Source organism: Felis catus, chromosome B4 (genome assembly GCF_018350175.1).
Source record: "Felis catus isolate Fca126 chromosome B4, F.catus_Fca126_mat1.0, whole genome shotgun sequence".
Taxonomy (NCBI): domain Eukaryota; kingdom Metazoa; phylum Chordata; class Mammalia; order Carnivora; family Felidae; genus Felis; species Felis catus.
In genome coordinates, this window is record NC_058374.1 from 59,199,971 (window position 1) to 59,218,115 (window position 18,145).

The 18,145-nt window shown below is 37.3% G+C and overlaps 1 protein-coding gene across 21 annotated transcripts in view; it reads right to left on the bottom strand.

The window, feature by feature from the left end:
• LMNTD1 (lamin tail domain containing 1) overlaps window positions 1-18,145 on the bottom strand; it is a 533,991-nt gene that overhangs the window by 479,355 nt on the left and 36,491 nt on the right. For 19 of the 21 annotated variants that reach the window (XM_045061565.1, XM_023256865.2, XM_045061574.1 and 16 more), the window contains exon 2: window positions 16,259-16,312. The exons of the other annotated variants lie outside the window; for them this stretch is intronic. The gene's annotated coding sequence lies outside the window, so the exon portion shown is untranslated. The remainder of the gene's footprint in view (window positions 1-16,258; window positions 16,313-18,145) is intronic. 21 annotated transcript variants of the gene reach the window in all.

Here is an 18,145-nt window from a genome sequence, read left to right on the forward strand (position 1 = left end):
TTAACAGCTATTCTCTTGAAGCTGTTCCAAAAAATAGAAATGGAAGGAAAACTTCCAAACTCTTCCTATGAAGCCAGCATTACCTTGATTCCAAAACCAGACAGAGACCTCACTAAAAAGGAGAACTATAGACCAATTTCCCTGATGAACATGGATGCAAAAATCCTCAACAAGATATTAGCCAACCGGATCCAACAAGACATTAAAAAAAATATTCACCACGACCAAGAGGGATTTATACCTGGGATGCAGGTCTGGTTCAATATTCTCAAAACAATTAATGTGATTCATCACATCAATAAAAGAAAGGACAAGAATCATATGATCCTCTCAATAGATGCAGAGAGCATTTGACAAAATACAGCATCCTTTCTTGATAAAAACCCAAAGAAAGTAGGGATAGAAGGAGCATACCTTGAGATCATAAAAGCAATATATGAACGACTCAACGCTAATATCATCCTCATTGGGGAAAAACTGAGAGCTTTCTCCCTAAGGTCAGGAATAAGGCAGGGATGTCCACTCTCACCACTGTTATTCAACATAATATTGGAGGTCTTAGCCTCTGCAATCAGACAACACAAGGAAATAAAAGGCATCGAACTCGGCCAGGAGGAGGTCAAACTTTCACTCTTTGCAGAGGACATGATACTTTATATGGAAAACCCTAAAGGTTCCACACACACACACACACACACACACACACACACACACACACAAAAGCTGCTAGAACTGATTCATGAATTCAGAAGTTTCAGGATATAAAATCAACACACAGAAATCGGTTGCATTCCTATACACCAATAATGAAGCAACAGAAAGAGAAATCAAGGAATCAATCCCATTTACAATTACACCAAAACCCATAAAATACCTAGGAATGAATCTAACCAAAGAGGTGAAAAATCTATACACTGAAAACTATAGAAAGCTTATAAAAGAAATTGAAGAAGACACAAAAAAATGGAAAAAGATTCCATGCTCATGGATTGGAAGAACAGATATTGTTAAAATGTCAATACTACCCAAAGCAATCTACATATTCAATGCAATCCCTATCAAAATAACCCCAGCATTCTTCACAGAGCTAGAACAAATAATCCTAAAATTTGTATGGAACCAGAAAAGACTCCGAAGAGCCAAAGCAATCTTGAAAAAGAAAACCAAAGCAGGAAGCATCACAATTCCGGACTTCAAGCTATACAACAAGGCTGTAATCATCAAGACAGTATGCTACTGGCACAAAAACAGACACTCAGATCAATGGAACAGAATAGAGAACCCAGAAATGGACCTACAAACGTATGGCCAACTAATCTTTGACAAAGCAGGAAAGATTACCCAATGGAATAAAGACAGTCTCTTCAGCAAGTGGTGCTGGGAAAACTGGACAGCGACATGCAGAAGAATGAACCTGGACCACTTTCTTACACTATACACAAAAAGAAACTCAAAATGGATGAAAGACCTCAATGTAAGACAGGAAGCCATCAAAATCCTTGAGGAGAAAGCAGGCAAAAACCTCTTTGATCTTGACCGCAGCAACTTCTTACTCAACATGTCTCCAGAGGCAAGGGAAACAAGAGCAAAAATGAACTATTGGGACCTCATCAAAATAAAAACTTCTGCACAGTGAAGGAATCAATCAGCAAAACTAAAAGGCAACTGATAGAGTGGGAGAAGATATTTGCAAATTACATATCATATAAAGGGTTAGTATCCAAAATCTATAAAGAACTTAATCAAACTCAACACCCAACAAACAAATAATCCAGTGAAGAAATGGGCAAAAGACATGAATAGACACTTCTCCAAAGAAGACATCCAGATGGCCAACCGACACATGAAAACATGCTCAACATCACTCATCATCTGGGAAATACAAATCAAAACCACAATGAGATACCAACTCACACCTGTCAGAATAGCTAACATGAACAACTCTAGGCAACAACAGATGTTGGCGAGGATGCAGAGAAAGAGGATCTCTTTTGCATTGTTGGTGGGAATGCAAGCTGGTGCAGCCACTCTGGAAAACAGTATGGAGGTTCCTCAAAAGACTAAAAATAGAAATACCCTACGACCCAGCAATTGCACTACTAGGTATTTATCCAAGGAATACAGGTATGCTGTTTCGAAGGGACACATGCCCCCCAATGTTTATAGCTGCACTATCAAAAATAGCCAAAGTATGGAAAGAGCCCAAATGTCTGTCGTTGGATGAATGGATAAAGAAGAAGTGGTATATATATACAATGGAGTATTTCTTGGCAATCAAAAAGAATGAAATCTTGCCATTTGCAACTACGTGGATGGAATTGGAGGTTATTATGCTAAGTGAAATTAATCAGTCAGAGAAAAACAAATATCATATGACTTCACGAGGACTTTAAGAGACAAAACAGATGAACATAAGGGAAGGGAAACAAAAATAATATAAAAACAGGGAGGGGGACAAAACATAAGAGACTCATAAATATGGAGAACAAACAGAAGGTTACTGGAGGGGTTGTGGGAGGGGGAATGGGCTAAATGGGTAAGGGGCACTAAGGAATCTACTCCTGAAATCATTGTTGCACTATATGCTAATTTGGATGTGAATTATAAAAAAATAAATAAAACAAAAGAAAAGAAAAGAAAAAAGAAAAGATGTGGTTATACATACAATGGAATACTACTTTGCATTGAGAAAGAATGATATCTGGCCATTTGTAGCAACCTGGATGGAACTGGAGAGTATTATGCTAAGTGAAATAAGTCAGGCAGAGAAAGACAGATACCATATGTTTTCACTCGTATGTTGATGCTGAGAAACTTAACGGAAGACCAGGAGGGAGTGGAAGGGGAAAAAAAGTTACAGAGAGGGAAGGAGGCAAACCATAAGAGACTCTTAAATACTGAGAACAAACTGAGGGTTGATGGGGAGTGGGGGAGAGGGGAAAGTGGGTGATGGGCATTAAGGAGGGCACCTGTTGGGATGAGCACTGTGTGTTTTATGGAAACCAATTTGACAACAAATTATATATAAAAAAACACATTTGTTTTAAAAAAGAATGAACTGAAGCATAGAAACTATAACAATGTTCTAAAGGTTATCAAATATAATGAGTTTGATCCTGAGATGCCCATGTGCCATCCAAGAGCACAAACATCCAAATACCCAGCACAATGAATGTGTAGAGCGAGGGGATGGGTGGAATTTGGAAATACAAATTCAATGGATGGTAGTTAAATCAGGAGAATGAACAGAGAAAGAAGAGAAGGGCCTGAGGACAGCACCCTGGAAAATACACATGTAAGGGGCTATACAAATGGGAAATATTTGGAACAGCCATTTTTGGAAATAAGTGGGAGAAAAGGCCAGGGAAAAGTATTGAGATTATTATTTTTTTTTAATTTTTTTAAATGTTTATTTATTTTTAGAGAGAGAAGCAGAGCACGAGCAGAGGAGGGAGAGAGAGAGAGACAGGGAGACATAGAATCCAAAGCAGGCTCCAGGCTCTGAGCTGTCAGCACAGAGCCCAATGTGGGGCTCAAACCCATGAACTGTGAGATCATGACCTGAGCCAAAGTCGGACACCCAACAGACTAAGCCACCCAGGTGCCCCAAGTATTGAGATTATTAAATGGCATTGAGCTTGGCCTGAAATGGAAAATTTACTTCTGTAGGGGTTCTATCCATAGGGCTGTATGAGTTTACATAGCAATTTTAGGTGACCCAAAAGAATAGGTGAATTGACCATAGTAGGAAGTTTTCTGGGCGTATAAGTCAGAGAGAAGCAATGTCAAAAGATTTGAAGGCACACATTTTTTCTGTTGTAAAAACAATAAAAGTACATTTTGGGAAATAGGAAAAATCTTCACATTTCCACATCTACACAGCTCATGTCTTGATTAGTTTATTGCCTTCTATATGATGTACATAATTGCAACCATGGTTTACATATAATCACCTATACTTTATTTTCTTTCTTTCTTTTTTAATGTTTATTTATTTTTGAGAGAGAGAGAGAGAGAGCACAAAGAGGGGAGGGGCAAAGAAAGGGGGACAGAGGATCCAAAGCGAGCTCTGTGCTGACGGCAGTGAGTCTGATGTGGGGATCTAACTTACGAACCTTAACTACAAGATCATGACCTGAGCCAAAGTTGGAAGCCCAACCAAGTGAGCCATACAGGTCCCGCTATCCTTTCATTTTAATTAAACATTATAATATAAGCATTTTCCATGTTGTAGAATAACTATTATAATTAATCAATGGGTTCATAATAAGTGATTCAAATAACAATTTTGGAATACTCTGGATCACAGATCAAGATCTTCATTTTTGTGAAACTAAAGAGGAGGATTGCAAAACATCAACTAAATTACCAGGAATAAAGAGGAAAATGACTCATTTTTGTCTTACTGTTAGAGACCTAGGGTATTCTGATTTCTCGTTTTGATGGTGCAACCATCACTCTTCCCTTTTGCCAACTGCATTCCTCAACCATTTGAAATTGGGAATATTAACAAAAGTTTGTTCAGTGTACAGATCAAGGTCTGTAAGTGCAAGAGTTATATTAGATGGCTCTTCCTCCACCCTCAGAACCAGGCCTTCTTTTTACAAGTGTATTGAGAAGATATTCGATATATTCTTATCCTACATACAAGATAAGAAAGTTATAAAATTTAATTTGTTCTCATTTCTCTACCCTCTTGTTTTCTCCTGGTTGGAAAAGATTGGTTTTTAAGTCTGTTGAAAGACTAGATGATTTAGTGCAGTAAGAATTTATTTTACCTTTTTGCTGAACCCCTGAAGTCTTCCCTGGCAAGTATGGATCCAAAGACACATGAAGAAAAATTCTCATTGTTCAAGTTAGAATTAAAGATGTGCTAAAATTGGCAAAAATCAAAATACATACTAAGAATCCTGAGCCTGTATTTATGATGGTGAGTACTGTGTTAATGGGTCTTTAGAAACATGGTCTTGATCTATCATCTGGAGTATCCCCAAATTGAAAATAATTATAACTGTAATTACATAAAATTTGTATTATATAAAAGCTATGTTACAGCATCAAAAATGCTTCCATTACAATGCTAAATTATACTGTTAAATTAAAATAATCAATGATCATATGTAAACTATGGTTGTAATTATGTACATCATGTGGAAGGCAATACACCAATCCAGACATGAGTTGTGTAGATGGTGGGAATATGAGGATTCTCCACCTCTATTTTCCAAAATGTAGTTGTACTGCTTTTACAATGAAAAGAAAATTCGTCTATGCTTGGCACAGCTAGGAAATATGTAAAGCACATTCAATAGATATGATCCTGTACCACGAGAGTTTATAAGTCTTTTCTACTCTAATGACCGTCAGATCTGCTCTACTTCGAAAATCAAGCCCTGAACCCTGTCACTCACTGTCTGGAACAGCTAAGACTCTGAAATCTTAAATCCTGTATTCCATCCTCAGACCACAGTGGCCTGTCTTTCTAGCTTTTTCACGTCTTTACCACGATACCAGCTTTTCAACATCATTGAGACCTCTAGCTCTCTCAGTCTCACTTTATTACTGGAAGACCCCTTACTCCTCCCTTCACCTTGCCAGATCCTTGACTCTTCAATTCCATCCTGGATGACTGATACTCTTTTCATATTCCTTTGTCTAAATTCCAAGGTATATATATTTTCCCCCACAGATGCATTATCCTGGAAAAACATCTAATCTTACAGGTCTGAACCCCAATCAGGAGGCAACTTTGACCGCTACATAGGCAGACATTGGTAACTACCTCCTCTATATCCTTCTTCTTTAGTAGAATCTGATTTTCTTTTGCATACTATATGCATAGCCTAAGATTACTCTCTTAAAAATAGAGCTAACTCTTTTTAGATGTAAATGAGATATACTCAGTAGTCATCTGCATAGGTGTTCCAGAAAGCTCTTTAAAGGAAGCTGACTCTTTTGGAAGATGTGCTCCTTTGGGCCTTTCTCATTTCTTCCCTCTTCATGCCTTTAACCTGAGATATAATGGCTGGAGCTTCAGCAGAAGTTTTACAACCATGAGGAAACCTGCATGCTAGGGATAGTGGAACAGAAACCTAGAAGGAGCTTGGGCACATTTTATTGTATAATTATTGTATTGTATAATGATGTGTTGTATAATTATGTATTGTATAATTATAACATGGACTTTTTTACATGAAAGAAAATAAACCTCTATTTTTTGAAGTCATTGCTATCAGGTAATTGTTACTAACTTGGCAATTCCTAATAAATACACTTTCATTCATTCACTCATTACCATGTATTTGCTGCCTGCTTATCTTAACATCAACCTTATGTTAGAATATAGGTAACAACAGAAAAAATATAAGAATAGTTTTATAGTAAAAATATATCTCTATTTCATCTATTTAAGGAAAGACAGATATATCTTAAAAATTAAGATTAACTTCATGGCAATATAGGATATATAATGTATAGTATATACATTAAAAATGTAGGCAATAAGTACTGAGGATTTTCAAAGATGGCAGAGGTGATCTGTGAGCTGCAGTGGTTGAGAAAGAAAGTGATGAGACTTGAGTTGAACCCCCACCCCCCAAAAAAGGATGGGGATTAGGTTAAAGCATTTCTCCTCATGCTACAAGAAAAATTATGAGCAATGGGTCAGAAAGGAAAGTAAAAACCATAAATTCAGGAGGTACTAAAGACCAGTGTCTGGCTGGACTGATTCTGCTGTGAGTCCTTAAGTAAGATAGTCAGCCTCTCTCTCTGTTCTGGAACTTTCCCTCCTTCAAAAACACCACGTATTTATAGCAGGCTTGGGGATTGTTGGTTGAACTCTGTACAACACTCTCAGTGGCACAGGAGTTTTATGATAGTAGAATATTGACCTTTCCTCATAAGGTTATAAGAATATAAGAATAACAAATTATGTGGGATTAATATTTCATAGCCCTTCGTCTTCATGTCTTAAATGGTCAGCCAATGCCTATGGTGCTTGTGCCGAATGAAATAACTCTTTGTGGTGTACTTTATCAGGTCCTCCCTGATGTGGTAGGAACTGCCTGTGGCTTCATTTTTCTCAGTGAGTGTGCCTTACTTACTGTTTTTGTCCTGTTGTGCTGTATTGGCTAATGTATCATGTTGTCACTAAAGGTTTCGTTGTAATACTTTACCAAATGTCATAACCAGAATACATTCCTCTTCCTATAATCACAGTTCAGAAAGCTACACTGGCAATTCAGTCCCTTAAGTTACCTATAGGCAGTATTTAACCATCTATGCACCACTGATACAAGAAAATCACTCAGTGCAGTAAAAACCAATACATTTCTATTTCCCCATTTTCTCCCCAGTACAGATCCTAACATGCCTCTAAGCCTCCAGTTAACTGACCCTTCTCCTCTGTACTTTCTTTTCTCATGAATCAGTTCCTGTTTCTCCAAGTCTTTAATGATATTAAATGGTGTTTCTCAGATTTCTTCTACAGTCATTTAGTATTTCAGCATAAAGCTAATCTTTCAGTAATTCAATGCTTTGACTAAAGGCCTTACCCTGCACAAACACTCTTAACTTGTTTTTATTTTGACCAACTGATTTCATTTTCTAAAGCCTGGTGCTGTTTAAGAAAAAAAAATATCACAAGATGTCTTCTGGGCATGTGAGAGACCAAACTTATAGAACGTGGGAGAAAGGCTGGTGGGAGGCTTTTGGGAGATGGGAGAGAACAGATCTTTATCCATTCCTGTTCCAAGGTGAGGACTGATGTCCTCACACTTATTTTGTTTCTGCTTCAGACCTGGGAGCACATAGCAAAGATTAGGGTTCTTCTCTAATTGGAAGCCAGTAAAGGCAACCATTTTCACCATGAGAACAATCATTTAGGCAATGGCATTCGCTTCACATGGCCCCTATCAAAAACAAGCATGAAGAGTCTTAAGTCCATAGATAAGTTTACCAGCTTCAATGTTAAGTATAAAGGGAAAATCCTATAAATGATATTTAAAGGCAAATCTTTTTGACTTTGGACTACTACAATATGCAATTGTACACTGCATATTTCCACTCAAGATCTTAAAACAAATGAAAAGTTAACTATTATATGGTAATCAAAGCCCATAACAGCTGTGAGAGAAAATTCTCCACTTTCTACCAGGAAGATTAGAGGCTGTTTCTAACAAGGCAAAAACCAGTTATTAATGTTTTCGAGTTAAATAAAGACTTTGTGTTATTGGGGATGTGTAAGCAATTAACTCTTGCATCACACACAGGATACATAAAGTGTATTGTAGGAGAAGTGTGGGTAGGGGCCTAAGTAGAGCTCTATTTATCCACACCTAAACTCAGTTCTTGCCTTGCAGGGAAACATCTATCCCAAGATACCCTAAATGAGATTCAAGATACTTCAAACCCCTTTTCACAGAGAATCAGTGTGGATTGAGGATCTAGACAGAGTGTTTCAAATACTTGCTCTATCACTTACTGGCTGTGGATCATGAGCAATTCACATAAACTCATTGAGCAACAATTTCCCATTCTGTAAAACAGTATCATTTCTACTGTGTGGGGTTATTGGGATATTTAGCAATAGAAGGCTTTTAATACCTGGTAGATATTGCTATAAATATAACATATCTTCATGTTTTTCCTAAAACACACACAAGTGTATGCACATACACAGTGGGGTGAGGGGGAGAAGAGAAGAGGGAGGAGAAAATGGGGCAATGATTCTATGTCATTGAGAAAGAGGAGGCCTATAGAAATATGCTTTAATTACTTTATCATTTCACCATTCTAGGAATAATCTAAAGCTCACCTGAGCTATGGATTTTACTTCTAGAGTTAGCTTCCATTCAGAGAAATATATTACTTTAATTTCCCAGAGAATGGGCAAGAAATTTTCTTGGAGAGGGAAAGGGAAAGATTGCCCATTAGCCATATCCTCCCAGAGAGGCTAAATATTCTAATCCACCTGGATGAGCCACCCCTGCAAATTTTGCAAGAACTTTGGTAATCCAGCCATGGAAAGGAGTAGGATATGTGAGGGGAAGGGGGGTGGGGGTAGTGAAACTTCTCTTCCTCATTCCTGCTTGCCACTCACAACCGTGTGTGTGTGTGTGTGTGTGTGTGTGTGTGCGCGCGATTTTCCACAACAGTATCTGTCTTTCCAAGGCAGAGGAACAAAGCAAGGACTTCCTTTCTTAAAATACTATCTTCAGCACCTGCCATTTCACCAAGACTCTGAGAGTCTATAGTGGATACATGGAGAGCTGCCCAGATCCCCCTGCAGGCTGAGCCTCTCATCCCCTCTGCCACTGGGAGAACTGCCTCCTGACAACTCACAGCTGACTCTTTCCCCAGGAATTGCCCTCAAAGGGAGCTTCCTTGTTCTCCTGTGGGAGCCCATAACCAGCGACTACTTGACCTGGGGGTATAAACACCCTGTGCCTTCTCCTTAACTGAGAAAAGGCCAATCCAGTTCTGGAACTCTGCAAGGGATCTGCTGAGACCTCTGTTGAAGCTGCATCATAATTGAAGTCTTCTTCTGTCTACTCTGAATGGATGCTGGCTCTTCCCTTTTCCCTCACTCCCTAATAGGTGTTCCTGAGAGTTCTCCCCAGTTCACTTTGGCATACAAATCTCTATCTCAGAGCCTATGTCAGTGAAACTCAGCCTACAAAAGTGGCCTTCAACAATATTGGGCAGAGTATGGTAGAACCATGCTGCTGGCAAGATTCATGACCATCCACTAATCACATGCACAGCTGCCAGGGAGGCAGCATGCTGTGAGTATCTGCTCACTAAGGGCTAACTGGAGACCTGCATTTATCATAGAAGCAGTCTAGTAGAGGAATTAAGCACCTGGCGTCTCAAGCCAGCTTCTCAGGTGGAATCTCACCTCTTTGCCACTTGATGGTTATAGGTCCTTGGACAAAGTCCTTAATCTCTGTGTAGCTTAGCATCTGTCCTTTATAATAGTACCTACCTCATATACATATGTGTGTATATACATATATATACATACATATATATAAATATAAATATAGATATATGTATATACATATATCTATATAAATACACACACATATATAGTATCTACTTAATAAACTTGTTGGGAGGATTAACGGAGTCAACATGTGTAAAGAGCTTAAATTAGTCCTGGAAGATGGTATACACTCAGTAAAACATAAAACATAACACATTTGGATAACTCATATGTGTATCTGTATTTAAGAACATCCAGGTTAGGGGCGCCTGGGTGGCTCAGTCGGTTAAGTGTCTGACTCTTGGTTTTTGCCTCAAGTCATGATCTCACAGTTTCATGAGTTTGAGCCCCATGTCAGCCTCTGCACCGACAGCCTGGAGGCTGCTTGGGGTTCTCTCTCCCTCTCTGCCCCTCTAGCCAACTCTCTACCCAATTCGTGCTGTTTCTCTTTCAAAATAAATTTAAAAAAACATAAGTAAACTTAAAAATAAAAAATAACATCCAGGTTATCAGAGTACTTGAATCCATTGCATATATTTATCTCCATTATTTAAGATACTAAATTCCTTGAGGGCAAAGATAATGTACTTAATGATTAAATAAATACTAATCCACAGTTCATACATTTGTACATATCTATGTATTTGTAAAAGCATGTGTGCATATAAAGTATGACTATGTGTCAAGCTGCCTCTCTAAAACTCTACGTATGCAAGGATACCATATAAAGAGAATCAGAGATGTAATGACCCTAGGCAAAGGAGCTAGAAAGAACAGAGGCACTGAGCTCTCCATTGTGCACTCCACTGGTCTGCACTCTCCCCTTAGGCTCTGATCCCTTACTTTGAGAAGGATTCTTTAGCAAACAAAGGAACACATTAGAGAACAGGACCTAGGTCTTGACCTGAATAGTTCTGGCTCCTATCTATGGAGACAAAGGGTTAGTCTGCATATTTGATGCTTGCAATTGTGATGATTTGTAAGATAGTAACTGATATGTTATCATCATGCAAGGGTTGAAACAGATTGAAGGCAGGACTGTAGGGAATCTAAGGGCAATCTGAGCTTACTGTAGGATGCAAAAGAGAAACCTGGTCCCAGCTCTTGAAAAAATGATTGCATGCTTTCCAAGTGTTTCTGCATTGTGTGATTCTGGGCTACATGTGCATAGAAAGAAGAATGGGGTGATAAAATGCCAGTCATTGTCCACTTCAAAAAATTCAGAATCCATCCCAGGGCAAGCTGAAAACTGGCCTGGAAAATAGCAATGGCAGGAGCATTGTTATCAAATACAAGGAACAATAACAATAATGAGCATTAGGAGGCTGTTTACAGGTTACAAAGTATTTTCAAACACAACATTTTCCATCTTCATCATGGAAAACCACCAAAGGAGTAGGTGTGTTTGATATTACCGCTACCTGCAAATGAGGGGACTTAAATTGGTTCAGAGAACTTCCCCAGGTCACACACCTGAGCCAGGACTGATGTGCAGTTGTCACTCCAAGCCCTGGGCACATTTCCCTAACTCCAACAGTACCTCAGTTTGATGCTCTCTGCTCAGCTATTTCATCATAGATCATTGAGTATGTAAGGTAAGGAGTGAAGTCAGAAACGTGAACCACTTATACAGATATAGTATTTCTCCCACCCAGAACAAGGTCAGTCACTCAGTACCAGAGATTTTTTTTGTGCACTGAAGACCAAATGTGAGAGTTTTTTTTAGAGACTACCTGATTTAACCCATGGAACTAGAAAGCATTTTAGCATGTACGTATAGAACGTTTGTGTTCTCATACTTAATAAATCCAGCCTTTGTTTCCTATGAGACCAAAACCACTCTGAGACCAAGTTCCTACCTCAAGAATCTTGTAAGAAGTACACAGACCTCTTCACATATGAAGGTGAAGGAATTTGGAGTAAGGGGTAGGGCAACTGAATAGTGATCCCCTTCGAATTCTGGGCAGGAAAACAAGAATTTTTTATTACTTGTAATTGTCATGATGAATTCAAGCTCCTTGTGTCCCACCCTATCCCATGAACATTCACTATTTTTAACTGCCTGACCTATGCATGGATCTATCTGAAGAAGCACCCATGACAGCAATTTTCAAGTATGATTTTTTAATTGTAAAAATCATAAATGTACAAGTTGCTGAAAAAAAGCTAAAAGAAACTCTAGAAAGGATTGTTAGGCTTACCTAAATGTTCAGGTGTATGACGCCTAAACCAAAGAAAAAGTAAAGCTTTCATATTCCATGAAGGAAATGTGGATTAAAACACTGCTTGTTTAATATTCTACTTAGTTTTCTCGAACCTGTAAAGTCATTTTCATTTCTTAAACTTATTACCAAAGCCCAGAGAGAGGATTAAACCTGAATTTGTTAATAGGTTATACTTAAAGCTTAAATGTGTGATATATGATTGGGGAAAGTATATATTTGGTTGCTGCTATGTGGATCTCACATTTGTTCCAGTTTGATTTGTGAGAGGCTATTCTTAAGTTGCTCTACTTATTAGCTATTCTGATCTCTAGGGTGTCCATTTATGGCATGCCAGAGGGGAACATAACATTAAGAGCAGATTTTTCTTAGAGCAAAGCGGGAAATCTCCATGAACTTTTTAAACGGAACTTTGAATGCACTCCAATCTGGAACACATAATTATTTCATGCTGACTAAAATCAAGAAGTAAATATGGGACTATACTCACAAATGTAATTACAAATTGCAACCTGTGCTTCATCACTGCCATCGACTCAAAGATACTCTTGCTGGATTTCTTAAAATGATGACTCCTTATTTCTGTAACTTAATGGAATCTTGAGTATAATGTAACACTAGGTCATTTCTAGGCAATTTATGGTGCCCGGTGACACTTGTTGGAACTGGAGGAACATTTCTAATGACAAAATGTATTCACAAGCACACACAATTTTTTTTTATCTTCTTTTTCCTCCTTTTCTATTTATTTAATAATTCCTTTTAAAAAAAGAATAGGAATAGTCTACAATAACTCCTGAATTCCTTTTCATAAGTGTTACTTAAACTCATCATTTTATAAATACAGCTTGAATTATTTTTACATAAATGTGTGATAACCCCATGTTTGTCAGAAAGAAGCTCATTTGCCGCTTTCCTGTCCATTAGCCTCTGAGATACTGCCTCATATTTTCTATGTATACCTGGCATCTTTCCATCTAGAAAAATGTCATATCATTTATAAATTTGAAGTTTTCAGTCATCTATAAAAATTTAAATACACCCAATTCTAGTATTCATCCCAGGTACTCATTATTTGTACTTCTATATTATTTATAAATTTTTTTTAAATTCTTCTTTTGTTTTAGATCTCCAAGCTAGTCATTTATCCATGTCAGAATTTGTTCTTCAATCCCCTGATAACTTCCTCAAAATTTTGCTCTGGCCAAATGTTTATTTGTATCCTTAGAGGAAAATAAACCTTTTCCCCAATAAATTATGCTTCTTGGGCACTTAATGAGTCTCTGTTTAATCTTGGTTTCCAACAGCTTTCCAGGTATAGGAATGAAACATTCTAGGCTGTTGTATACATTTCTGTGGCCCTTCCACTGGATGGAGGCCATTATGGAAGACTATCAAAAGTGTTCTAGCATAGTCCTGCAACTGCTATACAGTCCTTATCCTTTAATATTTAAATCAAATGTTATCTCCTCTGTGAAGTTTTCTATGACTCCCCCTATTCCTATCATCCTGCTTGCATGAACAAAACCAAATATATTTGGGAATCAGTGAGTAGGAACACTTTTTCCTCAAAGTCCAGAGGGATATAAAACTGGTTGGATGAGTTCATAGAGACATTTTAAGGCAAACAGGTAGAATAATAGGAGAATTTTCGTTAAACAATATTGACCACCTATCTAAAGCACAGTGGCTTTAGATAGAATATGGACCCAGCTAACTGAATACAAATACAATTTTTTTAACATATAGGGCTATTCATGTACTCCATTTCTTCGTCAGTGAGCTTTTGTGGCTTGGGTCTCTTTAGGAATTTGTCAATTTCATATCAGTTTTTATAATATACTTTTCTTATCCCTTATTTTTTTAATGTTTATTTATTTTTGAGAGAGAGAGATGGAGGGCAAGCTAGGGAGGGGCAGAGAGAGAGAGAGAGAGGGAGAAACAGAATCTGAAGCAGGCTCTGCTGAAAGCACAAAGCCCAATACGGGGCTCGAACTCACAGACCACCAGATCATGACCTGAGCCAAAGTTGGATGCTTAACCGACTGAGCCACCCAGGTGCCCCTCTTCTTACCCTTTAAATGCTGGTACTGATGGAAACCACATAAGGATAGATTTATTGAATGTGTAAGAAACAATTTAATTTGTTGGATCTGCAGAGAGGTTCCCTTTTGCTTTATAATATTGGTTATCCATGTTTTCTCCTTTTTCTTTTTTTTCCTGCTCTGTCTGGATAAAGTTTTACCAATTTTATTAAGCTTTCAAAAAAAGTTTTTTTTTAATTTCATTGATTTTTCTCCATTGTTTTTCTGTGTACTCTTTCAGTCATTTCTACTCTTTTTTTTTTTTTCAACGTTTATTTATTTTTGGGACAGAGAGAGACAGAGCATGAACGGGGGAGGGGCAGAGAGAGAGGGAGACACAGAATCGGAAACAGGCTCCAGGCTCTGAGCCATCAGCCCAGAGCCCAACACGGGGCTCGAACTCACAGACCGCGAGATCGTGACCTGGCTGAAGTCGGACGCCTAACCGACTGCGCCACCCAGGCGCCCCGCATTTCTACTCTTATCTCCATCATTTCCTTCCTTCTGCTTATTTTGAGCTAAACTTGCTCTTCTTTTTCAAGTTTTTTTAAGATCATTGATTTGAGACCTTTCTTCTTGTCTAATATAAGCACTTAACGTTATAAGTTTGTCTCTAAACACTGTTTTGGCTTCATCCCACAAGTTTTTATGTTGTATATTCATTTTCACTCAGTTCAAAATATTTGATAAATTTTCTTGTGATTTCTTCTCTCACCCATAGATTATTTAGAATGTATTGTTCAAATTTCAGATTTTCCAGATAAAATTTGTGATTGATTTGTTGCTTAATTCCTGCTCTCCGTCTGGTCCTGAGTTTGAAGTTGTGACTTTGATCTCACTGTCTGGGCTATGATGATAGGTTCCCTACTAGGATTTGATCCCTGAAATGTGCCCTCCAACTTCATACCCTATCCTCTTGCCCTTCAGTACTCTTCATGGGACTCATCTGGATGTGTCTGACTATCTTCTATCTGATGTAATAGAGGGATAATAAACAATGGTAGATTTGATAGGAAATCAAATACAGATCAGTTAAAAAAAACTACCAAAGTGCATTAAGGATTTGAAATACTTTAGATTAATAATACACACAGAGTAAACTTCTCCAGAAATAGTCACTGAGGAATAGGGCACTGAAAATATATAATAAGGTTTTACTCAAATTTAAGAATTAACAGAGTTGATAAGATCAAGGTATAGAGGACTTTCAATTATTAGTAGGACTCTTCTTTGAAATAACCCTACAATTCTTTCCAAATTATCTTCCCATTTTTCCCCATTGTCTTCTCAGTGCAGACATATAATGATTATGTGAATTAAATATTCTATTTGATACCAGAGTTACAACAGAGAATATTACCAGGTTGAGCAAAAGTGTAATCCCTATTCTTCTTCAATGACTATAATCACAATTATATAGAGAGGCAATTCCTTTAATATTGGTGATAATATAGTCCAGTCTATTTTCTAACTTTTCAAAACTTAAATTCATGTTATTAATGTTTCAGGTGTGAGAATTATAACAAGGAGAATTTTTTATTAAAAGTGACCTTATTTTTAAAAGATATATACTGAAATATATGTAGATAAAATGATATTTTTATAAAAATCTAAATGTAATTATTTATTTATTGGAAGAGATTATACTGGGAAAAATTTTCAATTAATCTCAAATGAAAAGTACAGGAAGAAAAACAGCTGAATTATATAGGATCTCGTGTCTATATCCCCTCCATATAAAGTCTTCAGACAGACATCTCGCACAATGATACACAAACAAACCAATTCATAAACACATCCCTTAATCTGAAGAAAGTCATGATTGATATTCATGGAAGCCAGGCCCTACAAAATATATCCTCTAAATGGCATGGAACAAATTACCAACAACCAAAGGAGATGCTTAAACAGGCAATTAAAACGTGAGGATGTTACTTAATCTGATTATAGACAAAGCTGGGGCCTACCTTAGGTTGATCCCCTCTGTGCTTCCTAACTCATAATTCCCCTTCTAAGATAGCCTGAAAGAAGAGAAAATAAAGCAGCTTTGACTAATAAATTGGGTTATGTCTATATGTACAAACAAAAAGGGCAATTTCTCAGCTAAATTTTATCTCTCTATACTCAGGAAGCACAGGATCCTTACTCACTTGTAAAATATTTACAGTTGTATATTTATATTACAATAATATTACAATAATAAATAATAAATAATAAATATTACAATAATATTTATCTTTAATACTGTGCATTTATTAATCTAGATATAGCACTAACTATATTTATAGGGTTTAAATTATCATAATTCATATCTGTAGAATTTGATGAAAAAAACTACAAAGACACCAGGTATTTCCATCAATACTTTAATGGTAATTGATTTTTTAAATCAGCAAGTTAACTTGCAATGCTGCTGAAGGCAACCAATCAATTTTCCCACTGTTTTAAGCTATTTGTCATTTTGGGAAATGAAAAATAATTTTCTTGTAAAAAATTAAAACATACAATTTGCTTTTGGGATTAATGTTGTGACATTGTGTGGTATCACTAATTTAAGAGGATTAATTAAATTTTGCTAAAAGTCCCTGGATATTAGATTTTTTTTTTTTCAACGTTTATTTACTTTTGGGACAGAGAGAGACAGAGCATGAACGGGGGAGGGGCAGAGAGAGAGGGAGACACAGAATCCTTAACAGGCTCCAGGCTCTGACCCATCAGCCCAGAGACCGATGCGGGGCTCGAACTCACGGACCGCGAGATCATGACCTGGCTGAAGTCGGACGCTTAACCGACTCCGCCACCCAGGCGCCCCTGGATATTAGATTTTTAAAAATGTTTTATAATCATAAAATATATCTTAGACATAAAATCAGATTCCAATCTATAATCAGTATGGCTTAGGAAATTTGGCTGAACAATTAGGAAAAGGCAAGCAACAGGGGAAAAGAAAACAAATGGAAGGTTAGGGGGTGAGGTTTTAATTTTTAGAAAGGATAAAAACCAGTCCAATAGTCAAAACATGTGGTTATTTATTATAAACATAGTGGAGAGATTGAATTAAAAAAATCTTGCCTTGCTAGCCATCTGTCCACACTCTGTTTACTGCTGCTGCTCTGAGGAAAATAACTACATTCTGGGTTGAACCCAGGAGTATGGGGTTCATTATTATTAACATTCTCACTAATGTGCCTTAGTCGATCTTTCTGCAGTCTAGAAAAATATGATAAATAAAAGTCAGATGACAGAGTGTGGATTGATCAGATGTCATATTTATCATTTTGGGTTTTTTTTTAAGTTTATTTATTTTTGAGATGGAGACAGAGAGAGTAAGATGGGGAGGAACAGAGAGTGTGAGGGAGAATCTCAAGCAGGCTCTGCACTTTTAGTGAAGAGCCCTACACAGAGCTCAAACTCACAAAACTGTGAGATCATGACCTTAGCTGAAATCAAGAGTTGCATGCTTAACTGACTGAGCCACCCAGGAACCCCCCATTCTGCAATTCCTAACACCCCAGAATTCCATTTCAGTCTCAACAGGAATTAAAGAATACTAACATTATACTGTTCCAGTTTTTAAAATGAAGCCTGAAATACCACGTAGAGCAATGGCTGGGGAAGAAAACGACAATAAAATTTGTTTTGTTTGACAGTGACTGACAATAATATTATTGACCATGTCTGTCTATAAATACTATTGTATTGTGCAGCTCTTTCCCCTCAAGTATTATCTAGGTATGGAATTAGTTGATCAACTTGTTACCATGGATACTAAAAAATCTGACAAAGTGACCTAAATGTAGATTGTGGGTAAAACTGTATTGGTATTTGTTGCTTATTGGTATTTGTAACTCATG